At 45.8% G+C, this 13,514-nt stretch overlaps 3 non-coding genes across 3 annotated transcripts; 2 read left to right on the top strand and 1 right to left on the bottom strand.

Moving 5' to 3' along the window:
- The first annotated feature begins 3,840 nt into the window (after positions 1-3,840).
- Positions 3,841-3,912, top strand: Trnac-gca. The gene has a single exon. It is a non-coding gene; the product is annotated as a tRNA-Cys (tRNA).
- A 2,455-nt stretch (positions 3,913-6,367) lies between these two features.
- Trnac-gca lies at positions 6,368-6,439 on the top strand. The gene has a single exon. It is a non-coding gene; the product is annotated as a tRNA-Cys (tRNA).
- A 3,931-nt stretch (positions 6,440-10,370) lies between these two features.
- Positions 10,371-10,442, bottom strand: Trnae-uuc. The gene has a single exon. It is a non-coding gene; the product is annotated as a tRNA-Glu (tRNA).
- Between the last annotated feature and the right edge of the window lie 3,072 nt (positions 10,443-13,514).

Genomic DNA, 13,514 nt, shown 5'->3' with positions numbered 1-13,514 from the left:
ACCAGCAGAACGGCCTTATTTTTATAGTTGAACAATCTTCCACTGTGTGCGTGCAAGCATGTATTACCTTTTCTTTAACTGTTTACCTGTTGTTGATGGACGGTAAAAGTTGTTCCTATGTGCTGAGCATTTATGAACAAAATTACAATGACCAGGGCAGAGGGTACAAAGAGCTTCACTATGCCTTGATTTCATCACTTGCAAAAATAAAGGTGAAAATAGTTCCTCCTACATTGCTTATTTTGAAGATTAAGTGAACAGCATTTTAAAGTGTTAAGAAACATTCGTCACAAACTGTAAAAACAGCATGTGTTTAACATAATTTTTAATGTATTCCAATAGTTATGTATTTATTTTAATGTGCAATAGAACAAAATACAATTGGCATGATTTCAAGGATGTTTTTGCTTAGTATGAGGCTAAGTAAAAACTGTGGGTTGATTTTGTTTTTCTTAAAAATGATCCCCAGGCGGGCTGGCGGAGCTTGCCATGAGAAAAGTGGCTACAGCTTCCCACCAGCGGGAGGGCACGCACGGCGCGGGTGGTGGCAGCAGGTAACAAACAGATAAACACAGGAAATAGCCATAAGTATTTATTAAGGAAGAGGGAGAGAGAGAAAGAGAGAGAGAAGAGATAAAAGGAGAGAAAAGAGATAAAAGGAGAGAGAGACAGAAAAAAAACGCATACGCGTGTCAAGGAAACAGAAAAGGAGGGGCCCAAGATGGCGGCGGGCAGGTCAGAGGTAATGGAAGTGGGCGTGGCTTGTCCCTTAAAGTGACAGGAAAGCACAACAGATTTCAAACAAATATTAAGCAAATACTATTGAGGAAGAGTACGTAGGCTCGAGAAAAGCCAACTGCATGGAAGCCAGCAGCTGATGCAACCTCAGAGTTGTCTGACAATAGGGCATCTTAAGACCACACAAATGGTAAAAACCAAAAACCAAACCAAAACAAAAACCAAAGCCAGGCAGTGGTAGTGCACACGTTTTAATCTCAGCACTCCAGAGACAGAGGCAGGAGGCAGGTGGATCTCCATGGATTCAAGGTTAGCCTGGTCTCCAGAGTGAGTTCCAGGACTTCCAAAGCTACACAGAGAAATCCTGTCTCAAAAAAATAAACAAGCAAACAATAACAAAATAAAAATAATAAACCAGAAAAAGATTATCTCAAACCAGTTGGGGTCAACATGACCAACCAAGATGTCTGCTAATTCTGCTACTGCCTTTGCTTCAGCGTATCGCAGTCTCTGTATCATTAGCCTTGCAAATGGCTTCTCCCATTTTCAACGGACACCACAACACGTCCAGAAAATCCTCTGCAATGGCAGAAACATTTCTGGAGGAAATTCTGGCTGATTCCTGGAATTTCCCACCTTCCCTCCACCCTGTTCTACCTCAGGAACATAAATCTCTCACCCACTGGAGCTTTTACCCAAGAGTCTGGGTGGTGAGGGGTGAGGCACTTCTTTGAGAAGCAGAAATTCCCGGCCATGGGTGTGTACTTTTAGCCTTATCTTATCACAGGATTCTTGGGTGCGGGCTAGAACCTGGAAAGTGGGTTAGGTGAGGACTCTGCTTGTGGCCTCCAGCTCTGAGACCTCAACCAGCAGCCTTAGCACAGGAGACGCGCTGTGGAAATAGTAAAAGTTATGCCAGGAAAAAGTGAGTGATTAGGTTTGGGAAATTCCGAAAATGATGGGGGCCGGGAGGTGGTGTTTAGAATGATAATGGATCCAGGTCCCTGAAGGATTTCCTGAGACACAGGCGCTTAGTCTTACCACGTGGGAAGTCCCTTAGAAAATGAGCGTGATTGGTGACTACAATCCATTAGTTATCCAACAAACCGGTTTTTTTTTTTTTGAGTTCCAACATGGCCCCCTGCATTGGAGAGTTTCCAAAGGGTACTGCCTTTGAGGCACCTTGAGTAGAGTAGCCCCTTCCCTGATACACCAGTGACCTTATACCCTGTACTCAGTCTGCAAAGGAAGTGATTGGAATGATCTCTAAATCCCCCCAGGCACTGGGGTCCTTCAGTAAGAAGCAAGCACACTGCTCTACTGCTACTGTTGAAATCTCAGCTCCCACTGATGCCAAAGAGAGGAAAGAACAAGGAGTAAATAAAGCATACGCTCTGAGTCTTAGCTCTTCACAGTGTCAGGATTTGAACACTTACCCCTCGCTGGTGGGGCCTGGCCACATGTCCAAAGGCATTTCTTGTTTTCTAGTTGCCACTGTTAGAAACAAACCAATACTAAATCATCTTGGTGTTGCCCAAGGGAACACATAAGAGTGAAAGTGGCAATTTCTTTCCTCAGAAAGGGCACACCAGAGCCAAGGCCCAGCTATCAAGCAGTCAGAGGCAGGACATTCACTTGGTTGTTATTTTATTACCTGGAGTGAATGTCTTTTCCCTGATTGGATGGGGTCTGACTGTTTACCTTCTCTCCCAGTTGACTGGTTTAGAAAGAGTTGGTAAAAAAGAAAAGAAGGCAAAGAAGAAAAGGCTGCTGTTGCAGGCCGTCAAGTTCTAAGAATGCGGTGGGACCTTTGTGTAAACAGAAGTCTATTGGAGTTGGGGGGATTAAGAGGTTTGCATGAAAGTCGTACAAGGCAAGGGGATATGGAATATTGTGGTCGGTTGGCGATTCACCTTGCATAGAACAAAAATTTCTCCCACCATCATGTGAACATTTTCCAGCACACAGCCCACCGCCACAGACTTTCACCTTGCTATGCCTTGCCTTCTGTTACAGACCAAACGTCTCTACGATCATCAGCTAAAATGAATCTTTCTTCTCTTAAGTTGTGTGTATCAAGTATTTTGTCAATGATCCGAAGTAACTAATGTTCTCATTTTTAGTGCAAGGCAGGGTGTCCAAAAATGGGACGGAGTCTCTTCTCGCCACAGCCTTCATACGGATTGATTACTCCCCAAATTAAGATTCTTGAGAAAGACCTAAATAACGCAGAGGGCCTGAGCAACTGTCAGGAGGGACTCCCTCATAGATGCTTACACATGGGTTTCCATAGGAGGCCTCAGTGAATGTTACTCGGGAAGAGGAAGATGTCGATGAGGTCAAGAAACACCGGCTGCTGGAATTGGGGGCACACTTGGGAGTTAAAAAGAAGCTTTGGCAGTGGGACTGGGGTCGATAATTTAGTTAGTGAATTGTGAGCCTCTAGTGTCCATTCCTGTTTCTTGAATCAAATGAGCTTTCAGGGTGGACAGTACTGCAGGTTTCTGGTGAGTTGTGATATATATAACCTAGTATTTATATTACATAAGAGTGCCACTGATCATCTATTTTCAGCCGACAGAAATCATTTACAGTTATGGCTCAGGACAGCTGTCTCTCACCCATTGTTTTTGAGATATATTGAACCCCCTCCCCCCCATTAGTCAATGTAGTGCTATAGTTAGTTATCTTCCAAGCGCCAGTTTGGAGCTTTGTTCTGTGACAGCCTGGAGAACAATGAGGACCCATGTAAGTAGGAGCTGAGTAACCATGTTGGGAATCCAATCACTCATATTTTATCCATGTTCTCAGCTGTGGTGACACTAGTGGTTTTTCCTAGCAAGTCAGATTTGCTTTATACTGAATATAGTCAGCAGGAATGGAGCTTTGAATACTGGCCAGCCTAAAGGAGATTTTTCTGGGCCCTGTGAACTAAGCTCTTCAGATCCCTGTCTTGTTTCATTATAAATCTCCTCTACCGCTTCTAATGCCCAGACTCCTTCTAGGCAGCACTCCTAATTATAGCTCTTCTGAGTCACTGGAGGCTTTTAAGAATCAGAATGCTAAGAGACAGATACACTATAAAAACAAACTTACCTTACTGGGGGTATAGCTCAGGGGTAGAGCATTTGACTGCAGATCAAGAGGTCCCTGGTTCAAATCCAGGTGCCCCCTGTCCATTTCTGATTTTGCTTTAGAATATAGATTGAATTTGACTTTTATTATTCTCTGTGGTTCATGGATGACGGAAGAGTTAACAATTTCCCTTGAGTTATTTGGATATTATGAGTATCAGTCTAGGCTCTCCTAATGTTCACTGTCTTCTGCTTTTTTTTTTTTGTAGTAATTTTACAAGGTATGTGCTGTCTGAACTTCATTCATGGAGATGGATATTCAGGGATCATTAGTAACTTGTAAAAGTCCAAAGCTGCAAAGGGGAAGTTAGGATTTGATCTCAAGACACACCTTCCATGACCTCACTATTCTGCTCACGTTACCATTCTGAACTAAAACTCTGTCAGACTTGGTGACACATACCTGTCATCTCAGCACTTGGAAAGCAGTGAGGGGAAGATCTAGGCCATCTTTGGCACTGTAATGAGTTTGAAGCCAGTCTTGGCTAAGAGACGCCGATCTTAAAACCAAACCACCAAACAAATTCTTCTGTATGATGTTTCCAAGGTCCCCTGGTTCCTACAACATTCTTACTGTAAGGACATCCAAGGAATTTAGTGACAGTGTATATGTGTGTGTGTATATTTATCTTTCCCAATGTGGTCCACATTGAATAAATTTCCCCTTTCTGCTTTTCATTATGAATTTGGCTCTTTTATTGGCTTATTGTGGATGGGTGACTAAGCTTGGCTTGTTGGATCAGAGGCTGTGATCGACCTTAAGTTTGGTAGTATTCTGATGACATTCTGAGCATCTACTCTGCGTGGGAACTGTACAAAGCATGAACCCAGAGATGGCAGAGACTCAGCTCTCTCTGCTCCCGATCAGAAGGCAGGCATGAGCTGTGCCAGGTGTGCCAGGCTTAGCAGAGTGAAGAGGCAGCGATTACATTCATCAAAAGGAGGGGAGGTTAGGGGAGGCTTCGGAGAGAGAGGAGCTTATGGCCTGTCGGTCTCAGAGAATAATGTCCCACAGGTGGAGAGTGGATGAGGCGGGGATGGCTGGAGACAGATGGTGTAGGCAGTTCTTGGCAAGAGCAGCAGCAATGCATTGGGAGAGGCTAGAGCCAGGTCGCTGCTTAGAGCGTAATGTAGGGAGTGAGAAGAAGAGACAAGTAGAGATCAAGGGTGAATAGCGTTGTGTGCAGTCTAGGAGACTCAGAGTTTATTGGAAATGCATTTGCAAGGGGTCTGTAAATAGACTTTGTTTTCTGACAGGCTCTGAACACAGTGTGGGTGGAGGGGGCAATTGGAGGTTGGGACAGGGAAAGGGTGGCAATCGACTTGGGCAACCTCAAATGTAAAATCAACAGCACTTGGTCATTAGCTGGAGATGGGCACGACCCAGAGTTGCCTGAAATATTTGGCCCAGATGACAGTGGTGTCACCAAGCAAGACAGAGATGGGGAAGGTTTTCACATGATTAGATACGCAGGTCAGCACTCAGTCCTGAGCCTACACCAGAATCCTGGCCTGACAACCTGCTAATTCTGGGAGCTTCGACTAGATACTTCACCTATGTTGTGCCTCTATTTTTCACATGCCAAATGAGCACACTGTCACTAATGTTTTTGTTTTTTTTGTGGGATTTTTGTGGGTAAACATTCAGTCCATGGTGAGGCACACTGCAAATCACCAGTGCATTTGAGCTATTGTTCTTTCCAACAGAGCAAAATACATGGAGATGTAGGGCAGGAAGATAAGAAGCTTAATTTGGGGCACAACCAGTTTTGAAATTTGAGGTTCTCTTTGGGCATCAGAATAGAGAGGGTGGAAGTGGGTAATTTGGGGCTTTCAGAAAGCTATTGAGCCCCAGCCCCAGCTTCTTGCTGGTCACTCACTGGTCCTACAGTGTCTGACAAACAAGGCTGGTTTGTTACAATGATGAGCGCTTCTCTGACTTTTTGGCTCAGTCTTAGCCATGCACAGGATTGAAAGTTCTGAGATTAGAACCAAGGTACTAGGAATCTGGGGTGAACTGTGAACTTCCAACTATTCGTCTTTCTTCGCTTTGCACAAAACTGATGTCCCTACATGGAAATCTGGCGAAAGCGCGCACAGTACATGCACACAGCAACATTTGCCTGTAGTTTCAGAGTCAAGTGTGAACTTCTGAAGACATATGTGGACAGACCTGAGTCCAGATCCTTTCCTAGCTCCACCCTAGGAAAGGCGGCAACGCCTTATATGGTGGCAACATCTGCTTAGAACACTCTTTGACTCACCTGGAGCTGTGTGTACACCTGATGATAAAGCTCAGGAGCTGGGCCTGAGCTCTAGGGGGCAGGAAGAAAATAAATGCTTAAGTTCTGGGAACATCAGGAGGCGGTGTGCCGAGAAGCTAATCAGGGATGAGTCAAGTCCTAGAGGAATCTTAGGCATGAGAAGCATTTTATGAGGTGTGATGTAGGTCGTAAGAGCAGCACAAATATTTACAGGAGGCCTGAGTTTGCTGTGGGGGTATAGCTCAGTGGTAGAGCATTTGACTGCAGATCAAGAGGTCCCTGGTTCAAATCCAGGTGCCCCCTGTCATCAGGCTTTTTGTTTCAATCAGCAGCTTCTATGACAAGTCCTCACTAGGATACAGCAAACACTTGTCTAGAGCTCCAAGCTGAAAGGAGCATTTCCTCTGAGGTTCATGTTAACCTGTGCCTCACTGATTGCCTGGCAAGGGAGCCACAAGCTCACACACACACACACACACACACACACACACACACACATCTTACATGCACCTTTAGTTTTCCTTTTCTGTTGGGTCAATCTTATTAACCATACCCTTGGCAACTCCTTTCTTTAAGCTTAAAATAACTTAATTCTGCAAACAAGAGTTTTAAGGATAGTACAGAGAAGTCCCTTACTTCCCCATTAACATTGGTTAATCTCGTATAGAACCCTGAAATGTTTTTTAAAACTATCACTATAATTCATCTGTATTAAATAAATAAAGTTTGCCTGAAGATCAGAAAAGCAAACTAGTCAGCCACTGGCTCTCACCTCTACCTCAGTCTGAAATGGTGATCCTGCCACTAGGAATCTCAGAATGAGACGTGTCTGAGAGCTGTCTTCTCCTGTCTTATATCCTCGCTAGGACTGGGATGAAAGGCATGCACCGCTACTGCCTGGTTTCTATGGCAAACTAGTGTGGCTACTGGGATTAAAGGTGTGTGTCTCTGCTGCCTGGTCTGTAAGGCCAGTGTGGCTTTTTTACTCTCTGACCTTCAGGCAAGTTTTATTTAATAAAATACAAGTGAAATATCACTACAATGAAATAAACATTGGTACAACCCTATTAATCACACCACAAAATTTATTCAGATTTAAACTTCTTTGTCCTCCTCTTCCTCTTCTTTCCCCACCTCCTCCTCCTTTCTTTTCCTTCACTTTTTGGTGCTATTCTAGGACCTGGGCTACCACATTACTGTTAGGAATATTTCCTAATGCGAGCTCCCTGCCAATGCAAAATTTCTGATCAAGTCAAATCAAAACAAGCCAAACTAAGAAATATCCAGGTTTAATGGTAGTTCTGTGCTCTCGGGTGGCCCCGAGGGGGGAACCAGGAAGCCATACAAACGAGACCACTGGGAGGAAAAAAGGGAGACCATGTGTTCCTCTTTTGGGGACTCATTTAAATACCCTGGGAAAGTGGTACTGACCCTACCCCCAGGGAGAAGTCAGGACCTGGCCTGCTGGGATTTGGAGTCCAAACCAGGCCTGGGGGCTGGGATAGATGCCAGGGGCTGGGGCCTATGCTTTCAACTTGACAGTCACATTTACTTTCTATGTGCAGTGGATGGTGGTCAACACAGACACTCACAACTGGCCCAAGTGCAAAGAATAAGTAACAGGGGGGTGCTCAGCCACAGATTAGACATGTGTGCCATACATCTTCCCCAAGGCTCAGGAACCATGGACGAAGCAAGATTGTACAAACCAGATGTCAGAAAGGACTGGACATAACAAGACTTCTGCACTAATGAACTCAAAGCAGCTGCCTACATAAGATCAAGGCAGTCAACATTTTAGGGTGAAGGGTCATGATGGTTTAAATGGGAATGGCCCCAAAGACTCACATTTTTTAATGTTTGGCCACCAGTTGGTGGAACTGTTTGGGAAGGACTAGAAGGGGTGGCCTTGTTGGAGGAAGGGTGTGACTGGGGCAGGCTTTGAGGTTTCAAAACTGTATCATTCCTAGTTAGCTTTCCTTCTCTCTGCCTTGTGCTTGCGGATGAAGATGTGAACTTTTAGCTATGACTCCAGCACCATGCCTGACTGCATGTTGCCATGTTCCCTGCCATGCTAGTCATGAACTCACTTTCTGAAACTGTGAGCCCCAAAATTAAATGCTTTCTTCTATAATTTGCCTTGGTTGTGATATTTTATTTTTAATATTTTATTTTGTTGTTGGTTTTCTGTTTTTTTCAAAGATTTTTTTTCCTATTATATATACAGTGTTCTGTCTGCATGTATGCCTGCAGGCCAGAAGAGGGCACTAGATCTCATTACAGAAATGCTGTGAGCCACCGTGTGTTTGCTGGGGTCCCGGGTAGGTTAAGGAGATGCCATAGTTGAGGGGCACATTTTTCTCCTTAAGACAAACAGTCCTGGGATGCAGTAGCTCCTACATTTGGACAGCTTTGAGATCAAGCCATCCTTGCATGAGCTCCCATGCGATGGGCAGCTTGGAAACACAGCTTTGAGCTTGCTTAACTTTCCCTTCCTGCTTCCTGGGATGCACCCTGAAAAATTAATGCTTGTGTGCATGGAGGGAAGGGGGGAAGCCTATGGAGATTTATCCTGGTTTCTGTTTGATGTTTTCTTGAAGGTTGCTCTATCACAGGGGTTCTTAGAGAAAAATCAAAAGGCTCTTGATTATATTCCATTTTAAAAGAAAATGAATTGCACCCAGGCTTTCACTAAATAGGGTGCAGACTGGTCTCATCTTTCTTGGAAGAGAAATGACAAATAAAGCTCATTATATAGTACTTGATGGATTTTGTTTTACTCTGGGGCAAATTGGGCTTTCCTGCTTTGAAAGGACTATCCCTCTCTCATTGTAATGCAATTAGGAAGATTTGGGGGTGGGGGGGTGGTTTTGTCCCAGCTCTCCGCAGTGGTTTCAGGCCAGCTAGCTCACCCATCTGAGCGAGCTCTAGTTCCTTTTTTGATGTGCTTTAGGGTTAGCAATGGTTCACTCTTCCCCGAGTTCCACGTAAGAACCGAGTATGTCAATTGTGTGCACAGCATATAGTAATGACCCCGTAAATGATGGCAGTTCTGTTTTCAGCACCCCCACTCTATGTGTGCATGTATGAGTGAGTGTTCCTTAGCATCCGTATGGAAGCTCCAGACAATCCATGCTGGTGCAGTTGAGCCTGGGGGTCCACTAAAGCACTAAAGTCAGTGGTGATCTGTATTCTTCCCCTCAGAGCTCTGGGAGCAGAAGTTTCAGCTCCACTCAAGTGGGCTAAAGGCAAAATGTTAGCAGTGCTTTACCCTCGCAGACGCCTCTAGGGAGAATCTGTCCGTAGTACCTGTTTCCGGTTTCTTTGGCTCGGTGCCTTCTCTTCCGTCTTTAAAGGCAGCAGCACAGTGTCATCAGATGTCCCTGTCACATCCCTTCTCTGTGTGCGCTGTTGTGAGCAGCTGAGGGTAGCTGGGATGGCGAAGACTGTATCCCGGCTGGAATGGGATGCAGAAGGGCGAGGAAGTGGGGCGGGAAAGCAGTGCTCACAGTTCGCTGCAGAGTTCTGGGAAATGTTGACAAAGGGGAAGGTTTCCACCAATCAGGAACCTGACAGCCACGCCTCCTTTAATTCTCACTGCCACAGTTTGCAAGAATAAGACCAAGTAACGGAAAAACCTGCCCTTCCTCAGGCGGGTTAATCAGGGCTGCTAACAGGATTATAACGCAGGTAGCCGGGTTCTGAGCAGAAGCTGCAAGCAAGCCTTGCTACTGGAGCATGATTGGCTGCAACAGGCCTAGCCTGCCGTCTGTGCAGTATGCCAGTCGCCCAGAAGCTTTACCGGGCCAGATGGCACAGGCCTGTAAGCCCAGCGACTCTGGAATCTGAGGCAGGAAAATGGTGAATTTAAGGCTTGCTTGTGTTACAGAATTCAAGGTCAGCCTCGGCAGCTTAGTGAGACCCCGTGTCAACATGGAAAAAAAAAAAAGGCCGTGTGGAGTGCTTGCCCAACAACATTGTCCGAACATTTAGAAAATATCTTGAATGACTGCCCGACGTGTCATTCTTTCAGAAGGACGCAGGAATGACGTACAACATGACGTACAACGCATGACAACTGCCTTTTGCTTGCTAAAGCCTCTTCTAAGCTCGGCCCCCTTTCAGAAGGACGCAGGAATGACGTACAACATGACGTACAACGCATGACAACTGCCTTTTGCTTGCTAAAGCCTCTTCTAAGCTCGGCTAAAGAGCTCTGCAGTCAACTAAAGAGTTCCCACACCGGGAGTCGAACCCGGGCCGCCTGGGTGAAAACCAGGAATCCTAACCGCTAGACCATGTGGGAGGTGACGGCAAAAGCTCCCTCTTGAGGCAGTCGCTTGTGCAGCTGGGGCAGGTCGCCTCAGATCTGCCTCCCTGAGGAAAGAGTGTAGGGGTTCTTAGAGGTTGAAGGCTCTGGAGTGTGGGAAAGGCGATTAAAGCGCGGGAAAGTGAAGTGACTGTGGTCCATGTGTGCTCAGGAAAGCCTCGCTGCTCTCCCTAGGACACTCGGAGCAACAGCGTTAGCTGGCTCCGAGGATGAAGTTTTGGCCTCTGACGTCAGAAGGTGTGCGCCACCTGCACGTCTCAGAAAGCCAGTTTAGGTACCCTTTACTATGGTGGCCAATTTGCCAGAGGCGCGGTCTGTGACAAAGCTCATGGGATTTCATTGCTTAGAGAGCCGGGCCGTGAAACTGATGTCAAAAGCAACCAAGAAGGGCAGGTTAGTGGCCTAGCGCAGGCGTGACTGGTGCTTTTACTAGGAGCTTAACTGAAACCACTGACTCTGATCTGCGTGCTAAACTTGAAAATGAAATTTCAACAAGAACCCCGTGATCATAAGCGTGTTCAGGTTGGACGAGCGCTGTTACCGAGCATCACCGTTGGCAGGAAGCAAAGTTAGTTTTAGCAGCCAGGATGCTTGCAGAAGTCTCTCCCCCCAACCCCCGCCCCGCCGCCCCATTAGAGAATGATTAAGAAATCAGGTCAGTCTGGTGCATCTTCACTTGGCTAAGCAAATAACTGAAACAAAATTCTGCGAGATCACATCTCTAGGCCTAATAAAGTACACCACAATGTATTTGGAATAATTGTTGGGTGCTTAACCATTTGCCGACTCAGCGACTTATCGTCTCTATGTGCTGCGAGATCTTGTGCGATAGATCATAGAAGAGAGGGTTATTAAATTGCTACGTTCCCTTGCACCCCATGCTACTGTTAGACGTATATTGGGTACTGCAATCATCAAACTGCAAAGAAGAGGGCATTTCTGATAGTTAGATGCTTACTCGAGGAAGCTTGCCCCTCATCCCCGACTGCCCTGGTTTCTAAACCCCAGGGTATTTACTTTGGCTGACTCAAGATGTAGAAGAAACGGATAGAAGATGGCTGGAACCTGGTCTACAGAGCTAGTTCCAGGACAGGCTCCAAAGCCACAGAGAAACCCTGTCTCGAAAAAAAAAAAAAAAAAAAAAAAATGGCTGGGAGCCCAATGTCTCCCATGGACCTCTTCCGGTCCAATTACAAGGTGCCAGTTAAAAATGAGTCTCTGGGCCCCATCTAGAAAATCAGAGTCTCGAGATGCTTAGGAGTTTTAATTTTCAATAAGCTTCTCGTGCAACCATATAAACTAATCTTTGTGAATTGCCCGTTTGCCGTCAATGATGACGTCAATGGATGAGAGAGAGTATAGAGTCACATATACATGGCTCTTGCATTGCATCTGTAGAGGTGTCTGGCGCCAGGGTTTTTTGTTTTTTTTTTACATCTTAGTATCTAATGATGCAGGGCTAGCTGAATGGAGTAGCCAAAGATGAAATAGGTAAGAGTTAACAAAACATAGGGAAATTTGAAAACATTTCTCATGTGATATCTATCATCTGTCTATCTCTCTCATTCATTCATTCATTCATTCATTCACCTATCCTCTCTCTCCTCTCCCTCCTCTTGCTCTCCCCTCCTTCCATTCCCCCCCCCCCCCCCCCCCCCCCCCCCCCCCCGGCCCTCAGGCACCACCAATCTACCCAGTGAAACTGGAATTCCAAGCTGCAGGGCTGAATTCCTTGAAAGACTTGATGCAGTGTCCCAAAATTGCCAGAAGGGAGCAGCAGAGAGCTACCAAGGGGTTCCAAGAGGCCACGCGAACCAAGGTTGTCAATTAGAAAGACGTTGGCTTTGCAGCACCGACCAGGCTACCTGGGGAGTGTTTGCGAAGAACACTTCTACCTAAGCCACTCTTAGCCAGGAGAGAGCTGAGTCTGAAGGGCAGGCAGCCGTTTCTCAGGAGGAAAGACAATGCCCTGCTAGTGGGCGGAGAAGAGGGGCTGCAGCCAGGGATGCCAGCTGACGAGGCAGAAACTGGCTCAGGGGCGAGCACTGAGAGTGGGGTTATCAGGCAGCTCAGGAGCCCGGGGCTCTTCCCAGGCAGCTATCAGGACTCAGTATCCCAGTGGTTCATTGCTGTGATAAGATCAGGAAACAGTGAGCCACCAGCAATGAAACACGTAATTATAACACATTAACCTATGATTATGGAAAGGCCCGGAAGCCAACCCCTTACTGAGAAACCTTATGGTAGGTAGTGAGATCTTCCAGTTCTTTTTGGAAAATGCCTTTGCATAAAACGAAGAACTTAAGGAATACATGACAATATGTGATTAAATACTGCAATTACGGTACAATCGATACTTGCTCTAGAAGTTTCTGTGAAAGGAGAGATCACTGGAGGCTTCTCTAAGGAAGTGAAATTTGATCTGCGCAGTAATGGAAGAGGATGATTCAGAAAGCCCAGTAGGGGGAGCCCAGTGGTGGCTTGGTTTTCTGCAGGCCTGCCAGGACGCTTCTGTACACGTAATATATTGGGAAATAAACCCACCTTTTGGGCATTGATAAGCTGTGTTTTTCCTGGATGTTTACCACATGTTCTGAAGAACATAATTCACTTTCTTCAAGGATAAAGTGTATCATTAACTTTGGAAAAGTTAAATATGAATGGCACATACAACAGACACAGCAGCTCCCAGCGAGACCGTTTTCAGGGCACGTACGTTCACTTCTTTCCTAGAGCCAGCGGGAGCCCTATAACCTTGACTCTGAATAGACGTGGGTCTGCTCAGTTTCTGTCCAGATAAATAAGAATATACCTGGGTCTTTACAATGATGCTAAAGGGGTTAGCTGGGAACTCTGCAGGGAGAACCAGGTATGGTTAAGTCCATTATACAACGCAGGATACAGAAGTACATCTTCTGACTGCTTGTGGGGTTGTGATCAGCATTCACGATCGCGGCGCAGGGGGTAGTTAAAACTCAGGGTGTGGGCTGTCTTTGTATATCCTGTCTCTCTGGGCATGATTACTTTTTACTTTTTTTTTGTTGTTGT

The sequence above is a fragment of the Microtus oregoni genome, unplaced genomic scaffold (genome assembly GCF_018167655.1).
Source record: "Microtus oregoni isolate MIOR12 unplaced genomic scaffold, Mior012 000028F_ref0000031, whole genome shotgun sequence".
NCBI lineage: Eukaryota > Metazoa > Chordata > Mammalia > Rodentia > Cricetidae > Microtus > Microtus oregoni.
Note: the sequence above shows the minus strand (reverse complement) of the source record. Positions and strands in the feature narration are given on the sequence as shown.